General features: G+C 41.2%; 1 long non-coding RNA gene across 1 annotated transcript in view; it reads right to left on the minus strand.

The window, feature by feature from the left end:
- LOC107393168 (uncharacterized) overlaps positions 1–23,041 on the minus strand; it is a 41,192-nt gene extending 18,151 nt beyond the window's left edge. Inside the window, exons 1-2 of the long non-coding RNA XR_011520816.1 lie at positions 22,945–23,041; positions 16,659–16,742 (exon numbers count right to left, since the gene is read on the minus strand). This is a non-coding gene — a long non-coding RNA (uncharacterized lncRNA). The remainder of the gene's footprint in view (positions 1–16,658; positions 16,743–22,944) is intronic.
- Between the last annotated feature and the right edge of the window lie 286 nt (positions 23,042–23,327).

Here is a 23,327-nt window from a genome sequence, read left to right on the forward strand (position 1 = left end):
TTGAATACATGTTCTGTTAAACATTTAGTTTTACCGGATGATGTGGGCAGGCCTACAGAGTAGCCTTAAGCTACGTTCACACTGTAGGCAAAAGCGCAGTAAAGAGTAAAATAGTTGACAGTTTTAAAACCGTTTCCAGCCCAAAACGGAAGAATTAACAGGTGCAAAAGTTTCCACAGGATCAGGATTACGTCACAACTCCGCTGCTCCTGGTTTCGGCTCCGCCGCGGGGCAAGTGTGACTTCTTGTCTTCTGCGCATGCGGGTTGCTTTGTGACCACGGTGCGTTCACAGTGGAGAGAGTTTGATGTCGCATTTCAGTCATAATGTGAACGGCCACACAAAAAAAAAAAAATCAGAATTACTCAAAAAATCAGAATTGAGCATCAAGGCCTGCAGCAAGTCTACAGAATAAGCTAGGTTTTGCACACAGACACGGGAAGCTCATCCCTCCCCTCGGGTATCTTCCGTGAGACGTTTCTGCTGGAAGCAGAAATCGGCATTACTGATGTTAAAGCAGTCTCTGTTTTTTAGTTCCAAGCATCTTTTGTTGTCCGTGACTTCAAACTGAGTTTTTCTTTTTGGGACTCTGGTAGTTTGTCCTAAAGTTGAAGTGGTAGCAGCCGGCTGTTTCTCCTTCTCTGATTATATTGAGGAGAGAACCTCTCCCACCAGTGGTGTTTTGTTGCTAAATACGTAGAAGTATGGTGGTTTGGTGAGACCGACACCTGGATAGTCCGATAGTTGCTTTCAGTCCAAAACGTGTTATTGGTGTAGGTTTTCAGACAAATGTGAGAGAACCACTTTATTAATTTTTTTAGCCTTTTTTTATCTCTACAATGTATTTATAGCTATACTATGTTAGGACATTGTTATGACAATGAAAAAAACATTTTAAGCTCATTTTAATTTCCATATATATACTGTAGCTTAAATGTTGAGGCAAAGGTTTGTTTAAGTGAATCATGTTTGCTTAAGTTAGGTTGAGTTATCTGACAACTCATTAAATTACATTTAAGGGAACGACGACGACGAAATTTAGCTTTTTCAAGTTAAGTGACATTAGTTAAATTAAAGTTTGTGAATTTCAAGTTAACTAACTTTAGGTTGAGTTAAATTGGATTTAATAATGTATTTTATGAAAATGTGATGAAAATAAAGATATTAAATGTTTACAAAATAATATGTGATGGTTTGACAGTTTTTGTTTATATTCAGTATAATTATATATTACCATGGTCTATTTGTTCGACCATCTTTTCACAACTATACAATACAAAAGACACGATAAAAGTAGTGCTGTATTCTGTTGACCACAGGAGAAAAATACATGATGTAAACAGAAACTCGTTCACAAATATAAACCATTAGGGTTAGCTGATTGGAGAAGTGAAATACGGGCTGATAAACAACAGAAAAACAGACTTGTAGTTTCCAGCAATGTCCAACTGTATTTCTTTTTGCTGATGTTAACGTGTCAGTTCAAATACCAGCTGGAAAAAAATGAATGTGGTTGTTTAGCAAGTTGACTTTTCACTTTTAAAGGGACTTTACGGACTTTTGAATTTTTATGCTCGCGATTGCCCCCTCAGGCCAAAAGCGTAACGGCAGCTTCAATAGTAGGCTCGTGCACGAGGTGTGCATGCTGTATGTGCACACTCCTTAACGAAAATAACAGCTGATACAGTCCCTTGTGTGTGTTTTTGTGGACCATAAGACAAGAGAACACGCAGCTAATTAATTAAATAATTTGGTTCTGTACCTTTCTCTTCAGCACAGCCACAAAGGTTTATGATGGGTCAGTCCTCCTGCATGCTCAGATCATTCCCTTCCCTTGCTTGAAAAATTGTTTCAAAATGAAAGTTGAACCCACATCTTTTTTATCTGTGAATTCAATGCCGTTCGGCGAGTCTCAAATAAAAATGTGGGCATCTTACTGTAAAAAAATATACCATTAATGTAAAAAAGAAACTAAATGAACTATGTTCACATCCGGATCGAACCCAGGTCTTCTGCATGGGAGTCAGACATCTTACAAGGTGAGCTACACTCTAGTAACATTTACAGCATCTGTAACATTTATATCCTTGATGACAGCTGAAACAACGTCAATCCAAAAAACGGTTCGGAGTGAAAATGGCTATTTTGTTGCTAATTTGCAGGAAATATCTAGAAGAAAGTTCTACAGAAAGTAGCTAAGGGTCCTCAGAAATGTAGCTAGCTTTGTCACTAGGCGTTAGGAACAGCGACAAAGTGGCACTGCCTCTCTCTTTGCTGCTAAAGCTACGGATAGCAAATGCTACGGGCTATGCCTGAGCGTGAACGCGCATGAAGCAGCCTGCTCGACCCGAGCATCTCTCTTTTTCTGTAATTTTAAAGAAAAACAGGCAATCACAGTAAAAATGCCAGGGCTCATTCTACAGGACCAGGGCATTGCAGGAGAATGTATGAAGAAGAAATTTATTATTTCTATACATGTTTTGGCTGTCAAACCTCCATAACGCCCCTTTAACTCTGTATTAAAACATTGCTGTATAGTTTAATTTTGTAGGAAATTAATTCAACCGTGTCTTTTTGTTTTTAAATGCTTTCATTTATTCATCCTCCATCATGAAAAAACCGTTGAATTTGCTCTGTGTGGTTTAAAGCTGTGGTAAGAAACTGAACACGTTTGTGATCTAACAACACACTTCACATCCCAGTGAGTGGCAGCTGCCACAGCCCTGCTCGGACTGGTATGACTGGCGGTGAAACGTTGAGATTCTGCCGTGTAACCGTCACGTCTGAGTAAGCTCTGGTGGTCACAAATCTCATCTCTCATCACCACAGCGTCTTTTTTTAAGGCCTGAGTCTAAACAAATGATCACAAAACTGAAGAAATCATTTGGTTTGAAAACTCAAATGGTGGGCAACACATTGCAACCATATTGTGGTTTTCCGTCTTTATTACAACTGTCAAAAGACACATTATTAGATCCAGTCTGAGTCTGTAGTTAATGCAACATTAAACGTCTAATTTGCCTTTTCACTGAAACCTTTTTTCACCTTTACGTTTACATTCATGGCCCATGCACTTGCTAAGTCAACCAGGCTTCGTCTGTCTTTTATCACATAGTTTTGATGTTTCTCGTGTTTGTCCCCCTAGATTCCCACGAGAGTCGAGGGGAAACAAACACAGCAGAGGGGAAATGCAGAGTCACACGTAGTCATAAGAAAAACGAGTGTCTCCTCAGCACCAGCAGGGAAATACAGAAGAGGAGCCAATTCATTTGTCATGTTTCTACAAGAGACGTGGACTGGATTCTTGTCTAGTCATTAACAGATAGATGAAGTCTGTCAGGTAGCACGAGAGACGGTCGTGGCTGGGAGAGGCCTGGCGACACTTTCATCCGGGCTCACTAAAGTGAAACTACTAATATAGAGAGAGTCTGAGATCGGTTTTAGTCAGACAACCACAGAACACTCAGTTCTCTCTGGCAGTGAAACGGTTAAACTGCACTTTTGCTTTTTGAGTCTTGCCTGCCAGCTGTCTGTTATTGCTTTTGGAGCCTGATGCCCAGAAATGAGGTGGAGGGCGTTTATCGTCCAGACGCCTGGTAATAACGAGGCAAAGATCTCGGAGGGTTTCTCCGGAGAACTCCCCTGTTTTGTCCCTTGTAAATATTTTTGTTTTCTTTTCACTCCTCCTTCATGCTTGCATACATTATGTGTGCTTTGCTGAGCATGGTGTGTGCCCTTCGGATGTTTTTCTTTTCTGGAGTACACACTCTTGGCACAAGAAGCATATTTAAAATTCTGCCCGGCAGCAACATCGGACCGGTCATCATTGTGGCAGGAACACGTTGTTGCACACAGTAGTGATCACCTGTATTCCTTGTACAGGAGGTATAGCCACACGTTCTGTCTTTTATCATTGAGTTTGTGGTTTTTATTTTATTTTATTTTTTCAGGTGATTTAGAACTTTCAGCTTTGCTTAATACCATTGTTATCTTTACATGCATTTCAGTTACAAGCATCGACATATATACGGGACAATTCGTGTCCATAGGCTCCAATTATACGTTTTTAAGCCAAAATGGGAGGTGGCTACCACCGCCATTTTGACCGTGTCACAGGTTCCGTCAAGCCCAGACAATTCCATAAAAGGGAAAAGAGGTGGAGCTGAGGGTGGGGCTGTAAGGCTGGGATCAAATGACGACACCCGGTCGAACTGAAGCGATGTAGCTACAAGCTAACCCAAAGCTAACGCGGAGGTGGGAGCTAAGCTAACGGAGGTAGCTACCTAGCTACAACCGGAGTTAACTGTGCACAACAGCGGAGCTTCTGAGTCAGAGATGCACTGGGCGACTGCTGGGGAGAACCAGGTGGAACACAGAGGTCTCCCGAGAGCTCCACAAGCCGGCAGCCGCGCAGCAGACAAGCGCTGCTGCTATCAGAGATGTGCCGAGCTGCCGCTGAGAGGAGGGGACCGTACCGATAGTTGGAACCCAGCTCCACCAACATGTCATATTTCAACCCATTTTCTAAAATGCAGCATTATGTTAAATGCACTGGGTTTTACCCTATTACATTTACATTTCATGGTTAAACAGTACATGTTAAAATCTAAGCTCAGCTAGTGCAAGAGCGCCAGTGACCTAAAGTACATAAATATAATTTTACTTACCGACAAAAATGAAGTGGAGACTCCTTGGACGCTCTATTAGTGCAATTAATGCCACAGCAAGTCATTTTGTCCAACAATTGCACAAATAATATCCAAAAAGAATACACAAATGCTACAAATACTGGTCTAAGTTGAGAGACTGAAAACGGTGGAACAGTTTTCAGGCGAGGCCGAGGCCTTTCCACGGAGCTAGCTCTGCGGTCACGTGGGCCTGATGCTCAGTAATTATAAAGAATTTTAGGCTTTAATACACTTAAACAGAAGAGTGACAAAAACATTCACCCCCCTCAGAGTTGTCATGAGTGTAAACTAGATCATTTAAACCTAAAACATGTTTTGGTACCAGGCTGTAAACATGTTTATTTCTGCTGTGAAATTGGTATTTTTAACATGGGAGTCAATGAGGATTTGCTCGCTTCTGACACCAACCCCTAGTGGAAGAGGGTGGAACTGCAATTTTTGTCACTTCCTGTTTGGCTTCATTTCCAGACCCAAATTACTCTGCCTTTACCCTAATGCTCCCGCTGACTTGTTTGTCTCTGTGGTCTCTAGTAGGGGCGGGAATCTTCAGGAACATCACGATTCGATTCGATTACGATTCAGGGAGCTCCGATTGTTGATACTTCTTTCTCCTCCCTCACCTGGCTGCCAGGTTACTACATGGTACTTAAGAAAAACATTTGTAATGACAAAACATGAATTTATTTCCATTATCTTTTATTAACATAATTATCAGTGCAATGTTTTAAAGAAAAGAAATGCTGTCATTAACAGCTTCCAGACAACATAATGCTGGATGTCCAGTTAATTGGAACATGATTTTATTTTTCAAAAATTAAGATTAGACAACTTAGCCAAAATTTAGAGTATAAATACCCTTGACAAGAACTTCAATTAAATGTATAAATACATGCAGAAAAAATTGCGTACGGATGCTAATCTTTCACGATAAAACTTTAAATGGACTTTGTAAATCTGTCCGCCTTTTCTGAGTTTGGTGGAAATTTTAACAACGCCTGCTCCATAGTTCTCTGGTTGGTGGCGGCGGCCGCAGCTACCGGCATCTTTTTCTCCTCCTCCGGGTGAAAACGATCAACGTGGTTTCTCATGTTTTTTGTGTTTCCAAAATATTTCAGTTTTGTTTTACACAACTTGCACACCGTATGGCTTTTGTCCAGGTCTCTTTCCCCCTCAAACTCATAAAAACCAAAGTAATTCCATACATTTGTTGTTAATGTTGGCAGTGCTGGCCGTATTTCTCGGTCAGGCATGTTGTCCTGTGCATATTATAACCTTTCCGTCAAAGCACCAGACTTCAGTTTAGCTGAGTTTCACTTTTAGAGCCTCGTCATTAATAAAATTGATTATTAACTTTTTTAAATCGATTGATAATCGCTCATGTTCGCATCTCAATGCATCTAAAAAACGAGTTTATCTCCCACCCCTAGTCTCTAGTATGAATGAATGTCTGCTGAGTTGTTTTCTGTGAAAAAAATCTCTGGTGCTCCTGTTGGGCGGGGCTAAAAATGACCGGATTATGAGTCTTAATCAATATTATGTTTGATGTTCTCACCCCTGATTGGCTAACAGCAATGCAACTCTTCCGCTGCCTTTGTTCGCTCCTCTTTCTTGGGGAAAAACTGCAACATTGACATTTCTTCTTCACAAATAAAGCCTAATTTATACTTCTCCATCTGCTTCAGTGCGGAGACATGCAACACCATTGTGCGTCTGCGCAAGAGCTCTCCGACAGACTCGCAGAGGGCGACGCCCCTTTTATAACTAACTATATGTCGTAAGACTGCAAGCTTGTGATTGATCAGGACGCTGCGTCCTGTAAATTAGTCGACAACACCGCCTCAAAAAGTAAAAAGATATTTAGCGGCGAACACGGAACAGAATACCTCACGAAAAAAGTTGGAAAATATGAACATTTATTCACCTGTGACTGAAGGAGTACAAAGATACGCAGCAAGTATTTTATTTGTGGACAGAAAAGACGAGTAACGTGGGTTACCGAGCGCATTAAGTGGTGGAGGAGAAAGAGGGAGAAACTTGTTTGTGTTTAAATTTCTCTGTAGTAGATAACCTGTCATGACCACATACGTGACTGTAATGGTGGCAAGATACCTCAGAATAGCGCTACGCTCTCTGTTGTCCTGGCAAGGAATTGTTTAGCAACACTTCCCAGGTGACGGAGAAATCTAGGAGCTGAACGTCTCTGTCCGTACGTGTGCATCCCTCCATCGTGGCGATGACAGAGAAGTATAAATTAGGCTTCATACAAACCTGAACCTATTCTGCCATGCTGTGGAGTTGCTAGTGCTAACGGTTAGCTTCTACTAGCCGAGACATGCTGGGTAAACCTTTGGATTCCCCTGCAGGAGCTGACGAGTCACCCAGAAGAGGAAAATCTGGGAATTCTCTCTGCTTTCAGACCATGAGAGGTGGAAAAGTCTGTCGTTCATAAAAGACTTTTGCATGATTTCAGATATTCTGACTAAGCTCATTATCACCGAAATCCTCAGTTAACTAAACAATGCATCACCAGACTTTTAAATGGTTCACTTGTCTTCACTGCTGCATAAATGATAGAAATGATTGATTCTACTAGTTTTTAGCAGAATAAAGAAGCTAAAGTGGCCCTGTGGGTTCATTGTAAGATGACCTTGGGTCAGTGTTTACTATAGTTAAATACCTGGAAAGGGTGGGGGAAGTGCTAATTATGAATTTTCCAGAACTGCATTTCATTCGTTGAAGAAACTTTGACATTTGAGATTTCTTCTGCCTTAAGCGTTTTAACCTTTATTTACTCTAAAACTTTATTTACAAGGAACAAAGATGCAGGACACTGATGTTAGGAAAGCCAGCTCGAGCATTAAATGGTCAATAAAAAATAAAACTTAGTTTTATTATTCTTTGTGTTGAAAACATTCTTCCATATCAAAAGCTAATTTTCAGATAAATAGATTTAATATGATGCAAAAATACACTTTTTCATGATATCATGTGACACATTCGTAGCTTAATGTTCATTTTTTCATTGAAAAACAAATTTTGATTTTGCAAAAAAAAAAGGGGAAGTGCAATATATCATATAAATATCATTACCGCTGATCAGAGCACTTCAAAAGTCCTCTGAGTGAGAGTGTGGTGCACAGTGAGAGTAGCTCTCATTCATAATACGCTGAAACATGGCGAGCTGCTAACCTCACATCCTGTGCAGCAGGAAATGCTTGATTTCCTCTAGTGAGAAGTGTTGGTGGGGGTTGTTGCGTGTGTGTGTGTGTGTGTGTGTGTGTTTGACTGTTAAAGCCTAATTTGAAGATCGGTGAGACTGCATTTATTTTTTCTATGAAACGGCCTTTGAGGACAGCCGTGAATCAAACGCAGCTCATTAGAGCTTCCTGTTTATTCTCAGCTTCCTCTTGACAGTTTTATTAGCCGCCGTTGATAAAGCAAGGTGATATTATAAGAAATCCTTTTAGCGTTGACGTCACTTTGCTTTCCACCAGTGACATTAATTAATTAATCTAATCTAAGTTAAATCTAATCAGAGCCAGCCGAGAAGTCGCTTAACACGTCACGTGACCTCGTTCTGAAGTGGATTCGAACCTGGAACACACGTCTCTCTTACGTTGCCTTCACTGACACAACTTTTACGGGTTTTTGTGACTCGTTTAAGACGGTGTGAAAGAGGAAGCTGTTTTGCGAGTGTGACTGTTGTTCTCATGGTGGTGTTTTACCACCAGTTTTTGGCCTCGTGCCTTTGGGCCAGCAATCCACTGGCAGCTGCCTCAGACAAACACTTACGCACAACTGCTACCTCTGATCCCCAAAATACTATGCTGTTGTCAGGGAAACAGCCAAAGCATATCCCGTGTGTGTGTGTGTGTGTGTGTGTTTGTGTGTGTGTGTGTGTGTGTGTTTGTGTGTGTGTGTGTGTGTGTGTGTGTGTGGAGCATTTGTACGTCTTGGAATAGATTCGGTGACGCACACATTTGCTGGCGAACTCCAAGCCGGCTAAACGCCCTCCTTCACCTTCCCATTCTGTGTTACAGCATACATCCATCTGCTCTGATCTTTCCATCTCTTATCTTTTCCTTCTTCCAACTCATCCATTCTCGGTTTCCACACTCCTTCGTTTCCCTCCCCCGATCTGTCTTCATGTTTTCACCGTAATTCTGTCCCGTTTCCTCTAAATTTAGAGCCTTTCGCTAAACCTGCAGATAAACTCCCGTCATTTCATATTAGTAGCTTTAAACTCTGTGGGGTTTAAAGCTAAAATAAACACAGCTTTCTAATTTTTGAGTTAGAAAAATGCTCCAAAAGCTGCCAAAGCTTGTTAGGGTGCGATATCGGTATTAGCAACTCTGCTTACGAGGCATTTAAAGGTTATTTTTACGGACAGTAAAATCCCATGAGGGATGGATGACTTCATATTGTCTCTGATTAATGGTTCTCCGTGAGGATAGGGGGTGGATGGAAAACTCAGCCAAAATTCCTTCTCCTTTGTCCCTTCCAGCCATCTGCAACCTACATTTGGAAATCAACCATGCTGGAACCTGTAATCCTGTTGATTTAGCGGCCACTCAGCTGTCATTTTAAAGGTGACAAGGGTTTTACTGCTTCTGTGCACAAAAAAAGACAAAAAATGTCAATAAAACTAATTTCCCTCTGGGATTAATTAAGTATTGATTGATTGATTGATTGATTAATCGATTAATTGATTGATTGATTGATTAAAACCCCCCAAAAAAATCTGTGTCCTCATTTTTAACCACGAGGAAATATTTTCATAGATAAATGACCCCTTGTGATGACAGATCAGGAAGCCACATGTTGTCGAAATCTGCCATCAAGAGAAGGACAATGGTCAGAAAACCCCTTTTTCTGTCTCTCAGCCCGCATCACATACCATTATCATTCCAGGATGAGAGCAGAAAAGGCTGTAACCAATAAAGTTTGTTGGCATTTTGATAATAATTGCATGTGTGTGTGAGTTTGTTCTGTGTGTGTGAGTGACTCGTTCTGAGTCACGGCAGAACCCCCCTCCGGGTGCACAGCCGGGGCAAGGGAAAAGGACTCGTGTGTTGGTGTGAGTTACAGCGAAAGCCGAGGCTCTGCTGTCGTATCTGTGCATACATGCACGTTTAATAGCCACCACACTCGTTTAGAAACATGTGCTTGTTGGTCCACGGGTACTGCCCCAACCCCAGCACCCTCATGCGACGGCAAGACCGTTTCTAGCTCAAAATGTACGTAAAGCAGCTGAATATCAGGTTTTTTCATCGCAAATTTAAACAAGTTTATCTGAAGGAAACGTTGCTTCCTCCCTGGGGAAAAATATGAAATAAAAATGAGTATTAATAATGTCTGAATCGAGTATTAATAATGTCTGAATCAGCAAGTCAAACTGTTTTCAAACCAAACCAAAGGTGAAACATTTTTTTAATTTTAGACATAAGCTACGGAAATAAACTAACCAACATGAGAGTCATTACATCGTTCCACAAATGTAGAATGACCTTCCAAGCACTACCAGAACAGCGGCTTCCTTTTTGACTTTCAAGAAACTCCTGAAGACCCTGCTCTTCAGAGAGCATCTTCTAAACTAGCACCCTCCCTGCACCCGTCCACCCTCTCTACTGTCCACTCCTTGTTCCCTACTCTCCATGATTGATGTCAAGTTGTTGTTGTTATTGTTGTTGTTAGCCTCAAGGGCAACATGCCAATTATCGCTTGTAAGTCGCTTTGGACAAAAGCGTCTGCTAAATACATAAACATCAGCTGGATCTGTTAACACACTCAAAACATCCGACATGAGGTCACTCCCTTCATGGAGATTATTTTAGTCTCTGTTTCTCAATGAAACATGAAGCTGAACTTAAGTAGAATGAAAAACTAATAAACTGAACAAATGGAGATGTTTGTATAAAATATTTATCATCATTCAGTTCAATTCAAGTTTGTTTATAAAGCATCCAATCACAACAAGAGTCGTCTCAAGGACCTTCACACAGTAAACATCCCAATAAAGGTCAGGGCCTCATTTATTAAGTTTGCTTACGCACAAAACGGGGTCGGAAAACTGCGTAAGCAGCTTTCCACGCAAACTTTGGGATTTATGAAAGAAAACTTAGCGGAAAAATGTGCGCAACTTTAAGTTGACCTTAGGACCTGGCTTACGCACATTTTGGACGTGGAGAGCACCTGCAGTGCTGCTGCTGAGAAGATACAATTATGAAATCCTGCAGCATTATCACTTGTACCGCTTCGTTTTCACACAGAACAAGTAACCCCCCCCCCCACACACACACACACACACACAGCCTGAAGTGCAGAATACGGAATGTAGAAATCAGCAGGGGGACAGATTGAGACAGAATGTCATGCGTCTGTTACAGCGTGTGTCCTGTCACTGTGACCCAATTGATCATGCGCCCTGGCTACTTGTGCAAGCGAGATCTCCGTTTGGCTGACTAGTTAGGGTGCGTGACTTTCACTCGGGAGTCTGGGGATCGCATCCTGATCGGACCATTTTTTAAATATTCGCCACAGATCTCTCTGAAGGACTCACAACATTGACGGCTTCAGCAAAGCTGTGCCACTCTGTGGATTTTCTCTTATTTGTTTTGCAAAAGCACTTCCTTTCATTTCTCTGCCTCACCCACAGGTACCTCGACTTCTGCTTGTGAAATAGCACTTCCTTGATCTGCGGTCATGATCGAATTGCTGCAACAGCCGGCTTATGAATATGCATGAGATCCACAAGGCACTTTGCATTGACCATTTATGGCAGTAAGTGGGCGTGGTGACGGCGGGATGTGACTAATAAGCAGCTGACAAACATTCTCATTAGTCTCTGATTTATGAAGCGGGGATTGCGTGCAGCTGTGCGTACTCCATGTTTGATAGTCACAAACATACTTGGCGTAAGTACAAGTTGTTTTTGCTGAGCTTAAGTACGGTTTTAGTAAGGATTCTACTCAATGTTTTGTAAATGAGACCCCCGTTCATTAAGCCAATCAGTCAAAGGTTTCCTATATAAAGAACACAGCAGGTTGCATCGAGTCACTGACTAGTGACTAGTGTCAGAGTCTTAACAGCAATCCTCATACTAAGCAAGCATTCCAATGTTTTGTTATTAAAGGTGTGGTTCACTAGTTTAAATAATACATCTGCAGTGGTCTCTAGTAGGAGTGAATGCTTTGTTAGCTGTACTCTGGGTACAAAATCCTAGGTGTGCCTGTTTCAGGATCTAGAAGATTGCCAGATCAGAGGACAGCCTCAGACGGCAGGATTTGGAGTCTTATTCCTGATATGTGGACATCTCTCCTCTGATTGGCTAACAGCAACACGGCTCTACCACCGACTGTGTTTGCTCTACAACGTTGATGTTTTATCTCTGTAACTTCTTCATTACATCTCCATAAATAATACAAGCCTGGAGGAGTTCTGCTGTGTGGTGGAGTTGCTAATGCTAACGGTTGGCTTCTACTAGGCAATACATTCTCTGGGATTTCCTGGATGCTAAACCAAACCAATAACAGCCTTCCCTGTCATGAGCCAAGATGGATGAGTCCATGAATGTTAGTGACACTGTGACGTAGATCTGTCAGGCTTTTCTAATCCTAGAATTTCACCGTCTTGTTTTCTATCAGAAGCTACTGCAGGAGATAGGTGTAGGAGACTTTATTTATATATATATATATATATATATATATTAGGGCCGGGACTTTTAACGTGTTAATTATGATTAACTAATTAGAAAAAAATGACACATTTAAAAAAATTAACGCATTTGATCAAAGCTTGCACTTCGAGCAAGGCGGAACCTTTGTCATTGCACGATTTCCTCGTATACCGAATATCACGGACACACGCAACAATGCACAGTGCTAATGGCTACTAAAACTGAATAAAAACAGAAAGAAGTTGCCTTGCTTGGACTGATGCAGGATTTAGGAAACCCGTCCGCCTCTTTTCTTAACTTGGGAAAAAAAAAACTTCCAGACAACAACTGAGTCCGTGTTGCGGACATTTTTCAGAGATCGTCTCTGCTGCGGCTGCCCGGTGGCACCGGAAATTTTACAAAAGTTGCGGTAAGCTATATTTTTAACATTTACGTAACATCTGTGCAGCGCTGAAAGCACCAGGCAGAATAATTCTGTGCCCTAACAGTAGTTTATGAAAGTAGTCAGACAAACGAGAGGCACCTGGCTGCCGCTGGGAGAACGCTCCATGTTCTCACTACTCTGTAAACAATCACAAACAACGTGTCTTACCCCCAAATTCCACTACCTCCGCTCTGCTCTGGCACGAACTCCGAAGCAGAATCAGTCCTGTTGTAGTCAATCAGAGCAATTCCACTACTGCGGCCGTGTTCCGGCAGTGCGGCGCAGTGCGCCGCCCTCTTTTCCGGCATCCGGCAAAAATAGGATCGATTCTATTTTTGCCGGACGCCGGAGCACCTCCGCAGTAAATGGACAGGAATCACAACCGCCCAACAGGAAAGGGAGCAAGCACAACTTCCGTTTTTCACAATAAATCGATAAACAAAGAGCGTTTTTTGTTTCATATGCACAGGTTTAACAACTTTTAACAACTATCAATGGCGGCTGAACTTTAAATGCACAAAAGTAAGCCATAAATACAGTTTCCACTATCAAAGTAGTCACGCTTTGTTGATCCAAACACTGCTGATCTCTCAACACAAATGTTGGGCAGATTAAACAGTTCATTTCGATGCTTCTCCCACACAACGGGTGTTTGGATCTAACTTCCGCGTTTATTGCTCGGACTGTATCGCAAGATCTCGAAAATCCCGCGCATGCTTGTTTGCCCACCTCAGGTCTCCGCACCGGAGCGGAGCCGTTGTAGAGCGGGTATAGTATAATTTGAGTTCGGAAGCGAGCGGCTGCGGAAGTCGGGGGTGGACCGGAGCAGAGCGGAGGTAGTGGAATTTGGGGGTTAAAGTTGAAAACAGAAGTGTAAGTTAAAACAGAAACACTCAAAAAATGTGATTAATTTAGATTAAGTAATTACAAAGCATCTAATTAATTAGATTATAATATATATATAATATATATATTTATTAGGGCCGTGACTCCGTCCCGCAGCACTCCCCCGTTGGGGGGGGGGGGGGGGGACTTGCCGCCAGGCTTATAAAGCACTGGGGGAAACCCTGTGTGTGTGTGTGTGTGTATATACAGTATATATATATATATATATATATATATATATAATGTGTGTGTGTGTGTATGTATATATATGTGTATATATATATATATATATATATACACATATATGTGTGTGTATATATATATATATATATATATATATATATATATATATATATATATATATATATACACATATATGTGTGTGTATATATATGTATGTATATATATGTGTATATATGTGTGTATATATGTATGTATATATATGTATATATATGTGTGTGTATATATATATATATATATATAAGAATAAGAACAACTTTATTTATCCCGAGGGAAATTCTTGTGTCATGTACATGCTCAAAGCAGTAGGAGAGACAAAGGAACAGGTGAAATAGAAATATGATATACAATATATACAGTAAAAAATGATCTACAGTAGTACCCTGTAGGATAGTGCAAAACAAACAATCGCATATCTCAACAAATAAATACATGACTGCATCCTTGTGAATAAGTAATTAAGCCGTTAGTGCAGGCGATTCACAAAAGTGATTAAAGTATCGTGTAATAGAATAAGGGTTTGTAGCAGCATATGATATGATGGGGGGATAAAAACATTTTTACAGTCAGAACTCTTGGGTAATATTGCACTGTCTGGGATGGAACAGAATAACCTTGGTAAAGGTATTAGGAGAATCACCTGCAGGGTGAGGAAGAGTTAAACAATCCTATTGCCACCGGTACGAAGGATTTCCTGTGGCGGTCAGTTCTGCATTTCGGGTCAATGAGTTGCAGAACTGACCACCACAGGAAATCCTTTGTACCGGTGGCAATAGGATTGTTATATATATATATGTACTGTATATAATGTGTATATATAAAACCCTCTTGCTCCAGATGATTAAACAGTAATATTAATAAATATATGAAAATAATACAAACTCAGCTTGATTTTTCCTTTTTAATCTCAAATTTCTAATTGACTGGATCAGTTTCATCACTGCATTAAACTCATCGATCTGCAGCTTTAATCTATAGTTCAATAAGGGTCGTGTTTGTACTTGTTTAACTGTCCTACTTTGGACCAAAACTGGCATATTCCCTTATCTTCTGAAGACCGATGGGCCTTAATATGACCAAAACCCGGTCCTTATGTGGTGAACCCCGTTTTAGGATTACCCCGGTTTCACACTGAAAGCATCACCGGCGCGGAACGGCAGCGCTTCAGATAGAATCCACTGTAGTCTATGGACTGTTTCAAACAAGCAGCGACGTGGCAATTTCCAGAAGCTTCTGGGATGCGTCAATTTCTGCAGTTAACATAGGGTTAGACAGGAACTCACACGGTTTCAATGTAAAATCACTGGTAAATTTCAACATAAAAGTACTACAGTGATGCTGTTTCATATATATGAAGCTTACGTGTGACCAAACAACTTATTTACTCAGCATTGCAGTGCAGTGGTGCGTTTTTCATGGCTTTAATACTGGCAGTGAAGAGGAACAACATCATATGACATCAAACAGCGATATCAAACGTGATTTCCTTCTTTTTTTTTTTGGTTTAATGGCGGATTGCATAAACAAAGTCTCGAGGGATCTTGTGATCTCACGAGTCCAGCAGAGCACAGAGAGGAGGCTACGCTGCTGCCAAGACTCTTCCCGTTGTGAAACGGACTGCTTTGAAGTTCGCGAGTAAACCGTTCCACCAGTGCTTCTAGTGTGAAACCGGCATTAGGGGTGAGGTTTAGATGTATGATGTGAATTGAGTTTTTGTTACTGTTTGGTTTAGGAATACACTGGTTAAGGGAAGGGTGAGGCATAAATGCAGTTACTAAAACAAGTGGAAGTCAATACAAAGTCCTAATAAGGATAGAAAAACAAGTGTGTGTGTGTGTGTTTATTAAAGGTCCCTGTAGTGAATATTTATTTTTCAAAAACTTGTTTATCCTTCTGTTCTTCTGTTTTTTGGGTCTTCTCTGGTTCTGTCTGCAGCACCACTTTTCCAGGTCACAGCAGCTGGCCTGGATCCAGTCAGAAGCGTAGTGATCTGGAGGACATCTCTGAACTAGTCAGCACCACAGGAACGTTATCTTCTGTTAAAGGGGGCCGAGCTCACTTGCATGCATGAACAGCTGCACAGCAGAGAAAGGGGGGAAAGCCTGCTTTTTAGATGACTAATTTAGAAAACCAAACGATAAACTGTTAACTAATTAGGAGAAACTTAACGCCTATTTTTTTTTACCTGGAGGTGCTGAGATATGGAGCTAAGATCAGAAGCAGACAATGAGATGACTGAAAACGGTCAGACGCAGTGAGCCAGCTGGTCTAAATTATGTGACAGAATTTGAATCAGGCTCCCCGTTGGGCGCCAACAGATTCAGCTGAAAGCTGGTCCACCTGAACTTCAGTGTGTGAGTCAGTCCCACCAGCAGGGGACTTGGTACACAACAGATATCATGGACTCTTCCTCAGCAGAGTAATTAAGCTGTCAGCATGACTGTGACTGGAGCAGGACAAGCTGTGCGTGACTCAGGATGCAAACCACATGGAAATGCAGCCTCATTTTAGGGGTTTGGGGTTGTTTTTTATAGAGGTGCCCCTGCTATGACTGTTCAGTGTGAAGTAAAAACTTTAAGGGGGAAAAAACAACTGTGGTCTATTACCCTCACTTAGCTGTGATTACATGTGTGGCTGTTTTAATGAGTGTTTACATTGTGTGTGTGTGTTTGGTGTGTTTGCGTGTGTGTGCGTATGCTGAACAACTGAAAACATCACACGCCATTACCTCTGAGTTCCTCACCCACCTGACCTCCAGGTGAACTTGGCGGATGACTGACGACCACTTTCAGGCCGTAGTCAACCGAAGGACTTTGTTTAGACTCAGCTAGCTGCAGCAGACAGACAAAGCGTCAGTCATCAGATGTCAACGACTTTCTGTGAAGACGCTCAAACACAGTGCATCTGAGAATAAAACGGGCTTGTTTCAAACTGCTACGGTGACTCACGGCTGCTTCTCCCGGCCTTACGGGAAGTGGAGTGTGTTTTTAATTCTTAAGTCTCATTCCTCCCTCCCCCAACTCGTCCTTGCTCAGGAGAGAGGTCAGACCATTGACTGTTTGCGCCGTGTTCGTTGGTTTTTTTTTCGGGGGGGGGAGGGGGGGGGGATAACAATTTTCTCCCAAAACGTCCAGTTACACAGCGCACATTTTAGGACAGCCTCAGGAAAACATTGTGGACTTTTTCCCTGACCTTTTTCTCTGGAGCTGTCAGTAAATCTTGTTATTCGTAATATATTTAGAAGCAGGTGAAATTTAAACAATCAGAGAAACATTCCAGTAATAATTGGTGAACAACTGTCTGAAAGGAAGATTTTAACTCAAATGTGACCAATAAACTCATGGTTTTTATTAACTTTTGCCACTAAAATTACTGTCGTGTTCAATAAATGACAATTTCCATGGCTTTTCACTCAGCTTGAAAGAAGTACAAATAATTTGGATCAAATTTCAGCAAATTGCGACTGCTTCGGCAGTGAGTGGTGTCATTGATTGGTACCAAAATGCATCCACGAACATTAGTAACATTCTAAGTTTTATTCTGTCAAAGTATACTGTAATCAAGTCAGAGGACCTGGAGGTTGTAAAACAGAAAAAAACAGTTTTTTTATGTTGCCCAGTGAGACAACACCTTCGTGAATTACGTCGTTGGGATTTCCGCTTCCTTTTCAGTTTTGAGGGTTTAATAACGATGATTGTAGAGTAACATAAACACTGCCTACCTTATTTTCCTTCCACTTTGCTCCATCAGCAACTCTACCAACATTGCAAATTGTTTTGGTGACATCTGCCCATGTCATTTCCAATAACAGATATCACACCCATCTACTTCCGAACCACGGGTCCCCATAAAAACGAAAAAATGAACGCACGTCAACGGGGCTAAAAACGCTATTTTCTAATTCCGCTTGTTTTGTTCCATGGATTTCACACATGATGTCTGTGAATTTTAAAGACGCATTTTGATACCAAGTACGCGCTTATTTTCGAACAGGGGGAAGCACTATTTTAGGTTTTGTGTGAAAATAAGTCTAGGACTACAAGTGTGCATCACGAAAGTGACGTCATCGAACCAGACACGGAGAAAACTGAGAGAAAATGTCTAAGTTCAGCAAACTTCCCACAGGAGTAAAGAACCACCATAAATCTGGTCATGTGGAAAGTAGCAGCTATGCTAGGGGAGAGGAGATTATGTGGTGATGTCACATATGCGACGTGCGATTTCTGGTGTGTAGTCATGCTAATTACGAACTTTTACAGGCTGATAAATCTCAAAGTATGTGACTGGTGTGGTCGAAACACCCATCATTAGTTTTAATTTAAATTTCAGTACAACGCATGTGCGATCTAGGGTCTAAGGCAAAGCGGATTAGAAAATAGCGTTTTTAGCCCCGTTGACTTGCATTAATTTTTTGGTTCTTCCGGGGACCCGTGAGCCGACCAGAAAGGGTGTAGACTTAGGCTCCCTATACTGAGTTACAACCAATCAGTAAGAGTTAACCAAAAGTCCCGCTCAGCAACTCTACCAGCCCGTTCCCAGTACAGCTCAGGTACTCCATTGGTTTCTGATAACAGCTCTTAAAATGGTCCTTTGGCCAGCCCAGTGATATGGAGATGTGTGCATGCCGTGATGTTCCGATAGTGAAAAGCCTTGAATCTTTCTTGTACTAACTGAAACATTTTGTGACACAACACTGACAAAAACATCTCTGGTGATTTTTTCAGTACCCTTTAGCAGGTAGTACACCGGCTAAAACTGAAAATGTTTGTATGTACAGGTCCTTCTCAAAAAAGTAGCATATTGCGATAAAGTTCATTATTGTCTGTAATGTGCTGATAAACATTAGACTTTCATATATATTAGATTCGTTACACACAACTGAAGTAGTTCAGACCTTGTATTGTTTCTAATATTGATGATTTTTGGCATACAGCTCATGAAAACCCAAAATTCCTATCTAAAAAATTAGCATATTTCATCCGACCAATAAGAGAAAAGTGTTTTTAATACAAAAAAGTCAACCTTCAAATAATTATGTTCAGTTATGCACTCAATACTTGGTCGGGAATCCTTTTGCAGAAATGACTGCTTCAATGCGGCGTGGCATGGAGGCGATCAGCCTGTGGCACTGCTGAGGTGTTATGGAGGCCCAGGATGCTTCGATAGCGGCCTTAAGCTCATCCAGAGTGTTGGGTCTTGCGTCTCTCAACTTTCTCTTCACAATATCCCACAGATCCTCTACGGGGTTCAGGTCAGGAGAGTTGTCTGGCCAACTGAGCACAGTAATACCATGGTCAGTAAACCATTTACCAGTGGTTTTGGCGCTGTGAGCAGGTGCCAGGTCGTGCTGAAAAATGAAATCTTCATCTCCATAAAGCTTTTCAGCAGATGGAAGCATGAAGTGCTCCAAAATCTCCTGATAGCTAGCTGCATTGACCCTGCCCTTGATAAAACACAGTGGACCAACACCAGCAACTGACATGGCACCCTTGACCATCACTGACTGTGGGTACTTGACCCTGGACTTCAGGCATTTTGGCATTTCCCTCTGCCCAGTCTTCCTCCAGACTCTGGCACCTTGATTTCCAAATGACATGCAAAATTTGCTTTCATCCGAAAAAAGTACTTTGGACCACTGAGCAACAGTCCAGTGCTGCTTCTCTGTAGCCCAGGTCAGGTGCTTCTGCCACTGTTTCTGGTTCAAAAGTGGCTTGACCTGGGGAACGCAGCACCTGTAGCCCATTTCCTGCACACGCCTGTACACGGTGGCTCTGGATGTTTCTACTCCAGACTCAGTCCACTGCTTCCGCAGGTCCCCCAAGGTCTGGAATCGGTCTTTCTCCACAATCTCCCTCAGGGTCCGGTGACCTCTTTTCATTGTGCAGCGTTTTCTGCCACACTTTTTCCTTCCCACTGAGGTGCCTTGATGCAGCCCTCTGGGAACAGCCTGTTCGTTCAGAAATTTCTTTCTGTAGCTTACCCTCTTGCTTGAGGGTGTCAATGATGGCCTTCTTGGCAGCAGTCAGGTCGGCAGTCTTACCCATGATTGCGGTTTTGAGTAATGGACCAGGCTGGGAGTTTTTAAAAGCCTCAGGAATCTTTTGCAGGTGTTTAGAGTTAATACGCTGATTCAGATGATTAGGTTAATTGCTCGTTTAGAGAACCTTTTCATGGTATGCTAATTTTTTGAGATAGGAATTTTGGGTTTTCATGAGCTGTACGCCAAAATCATCAATATAAAAATATAAAAATAAAATACTTTATCACAGTATGCTAATTTTTTTAGAAGGACCTGTAGTTCTCACTGGATTGAGGAGCTAAAAGCAAGTCACAGCCAAGCTCAAGTCATAAAAACAAATGTTTAACAGTTTTGTTTAATACTACATAGACTAAAGGAAAACAGTAGTTTTCCTTAAACTATTTCACACGTGTCAGACACAAGGCCTGCGGGCCAGATGTGGCCCTCAGGTATTTTTTGTGGCCCATGAGATAAATATCAAAAATATATTAAAACTGACCCGCTGGCCTATTTTACAGCAAAGACTACAACTCCCATGATGCTTTGTGGCATTAGCGCAGAGTTGAAGCACCCCCTCCATTGTGTTTTTTCCAGCGTCTGCTGCCGGTGTTTGCAGCTCCGCTGTCTCGGACAAACTAAACACTCCTCTCACTCAGCGTCGAGTTTACTCAGCTATTTTCCGACGTTGAAGCCCAGAAACTGAGATTTTAACCGCTCAGTAATGTGTTCACGACTGAAAGAGAAAGTTTTCCGACTAACTTCCAGACAGAGCTGATATACTTCAAAGCCTTCCCACAGGAGGATAGAACCACCATAAATCTGGCCATATGGTAAGTAACAGCTACGCTAGGGGAGAGGAGATTCTGTGGTGACGTCACATATGTGACGTATCGTTGTCCGATTTGTAGTCATTACGAACTTTTAAAAGCTGATCAATCTCAAAGTACGTGACTGGCATAATTTAAATTGAAGTTTAACATATGTGCGATCCAGAGCGTAAGGCAAAGTGGATTAGAAAATAGCGTTTTTAGACCCATTGACTCGCATTCATTTTTTCGTTCATCCGGGGACCCATGGTGCGGAAGTAGACAGGCTCCCAATTGCCAGAGAAAACAAGATATTGCCAAACACCAGTCACTGTTTCTAGGTCCAAACATCTTTTGTTGTTTGCGTGGTCCGCGTGGTTTCTCCTTCTGTGATATTATTGAGTAGAGAACCTCTCACACCAATGGTGTTCTGTTGCAACGTGGAGGACCCAGGGAAGTGGCGGTTCGGTGAGACCGACAACCTATTGCTTGTTTCAGACCAAGCCATGTTATTGGTGGAGGTTTTTAGACAAAATGAACCACTTTATTCTTTTTTTTTTTTTCATTTTTTATCTCCACAATATATTCATAGCTATACTATGTTAGAACGTCGTTTAGCAACATGAAAAAAAAGGTTTAAGGTAATCTATTTTCCAAGATTGCCTTTGCAGCTTTAGTCAGAAGAGAAGGATTTTAGAGGAAGCCCGGTTCTAACAGCAGTGAAAGTAAAAGTAACACTGACTAAAAACAAAAGTAAAGTTTGAAGCAAAGAGTTAATTGGACTGCAGGTCAGGACACTATGGGGAGCCATTTGTAAAGTCATACAGTCAAAATGTCAGTACTTAGGGATATTTAGCCTCACCTAAGAGAACAAATGCGAGTTCAAACTTTAAAGTCATATTTACTGTCTTTCATACATTAAATATTTAGTTAGCTAGCTAGGCACTATTTATCAGAGGTCTGACCAAGTCACATGTCCTTCTAGTCAAGTCTTGAGTCAAGTCCAAGTCAAAGACAACCAAGTCCAAGTCAAGTCCAAAGTCAATGATGTGGAAGTCCAAGTCAAGTCCAAGTCCTTAACTTTGAATTTTCAAGTCATAATCAAGTCATCTGTCCAACTTCAATTTAATGACAATGATGATAATAAATTCCAGAAAAGCTTCTTAAATCTTCATTTATTTGCTCAAACAGCAGAAACCTAAACTGATTATAAACAAAGTGCTGCTTGCTGTTAGCAGTAAATCAAACCCAGAACGAAGAATGATTTATGATTTTTGTCCATGTCGCGCCACTTTTGCGCTTAAAATATCAAATATGCTCAAGTCATCCTCAAGTCAACAGATGCAAGTCGATTCAAGCCGCAAGTCATTGGCATTCAAGTCCGAGTCAAGTTGTAAGTCTTTATAGATTTTACCAAGTCAAGTCAGAAGTCATTAAAATAATGACTCGAGTCCAAGTCATGTGATAGTTTTATTTAGTTCATGTTAAATATTTAGCTCCCACATTTTTTTAGGTTACTAACTAGATATTTTACTTTGATTGGAATATTTATTTTTGGAGCTAAATAATTTGGTTTGCATGATAAGGAATGAGTTGTGTGCCCAAACCTCCTAAAATTCTGATTTTGTCTATAATGTTAAAGCTTCTTTCATGATAGTGAGATAAAATAGAATAATTTTTGTTATTTTCATGTCTACAGTATGTCCATTAGACACTGCTGTAGTCGCGGTCTGCAAAAACCTGAATAATCAGCCTACTGCTCTGAGTAAAGTAACTAAAGTTACCCGTAGGTAAAAATCTAAGGTGAAAGACTTACTGGGTCCTCAAAACCAAATAAAACATAAATATTTTCTTTTCTGTTTTAGTAAATAATAATCTTTTTGTCTATATGATAACATAATTAAAGCATATTTCAAATTCCATTTTAACCAGGATTGTATTAATAATTTCAAAATAGACACAGATTTTCAACTTTTTACTTTTTACAAATAAAAATATTAAAGTTACTGACAGTTCTAGAGAAAATAGGAAACTCTATAAATGGGATTTTACAAATTATGAGACAAGAAAAGCATATTTAAAACACATTTTAGGACTATTTAGATCATATCTCTCCCAAAACTAAATCTTTTTTATTTTGTAAGCTGAGAAGCACAAGTGGCTGCTGCGGTTTGCAGTAGTTCAACAATAATGATAGTTTCCATTTACCTGTCTGTCTCTAACCGTTACTTTCTAGCCTCCTTGTTCTGTGGCTGCAGCTGCCGTCGCTCACAAGCAGCATCACCTCCAGCCCAGACCGTCTTCCTTGGAAACTCTCGGCCTATTTCTGTTTGTCTAGGGTTTTTCCAGCCCGAGGCGGCTATTTTGGTCAGATAAACACAATCTTGTTTTGGGAGCAGGGGCTGAGGAGCGCGGCACAGATGAGATCACCTCTCAAGGTTCCCGAGCAGCAAAACAACAGGCAGCAAGACAAGACAAGAGCTGCAATGAACCAATGTGGAAAATAAAAGCTTGGCAAATTATTGACATCCCTTTAAAGCCGGCCTGGGGCAAAGAGTCTAGAAAGAACCTGTACCGTAGTTGGGAACTAG

This window comes from Nothobranchius furzeri, chromosome 6, assembly GCF_043380555.1.
Source record: "Nothobranchius furzeri strain GRZ-AD chromosome 6, NfurGRZ-RIMD1, whole genome shotgun sequence".
Lineage (NCBI taxonomy): Eukaryota > Metazoa > Chordata > Actinopteri > Cyprinodontiformes > Nothobranchiidae > Nothobranchius > Nothobranchius furzeri.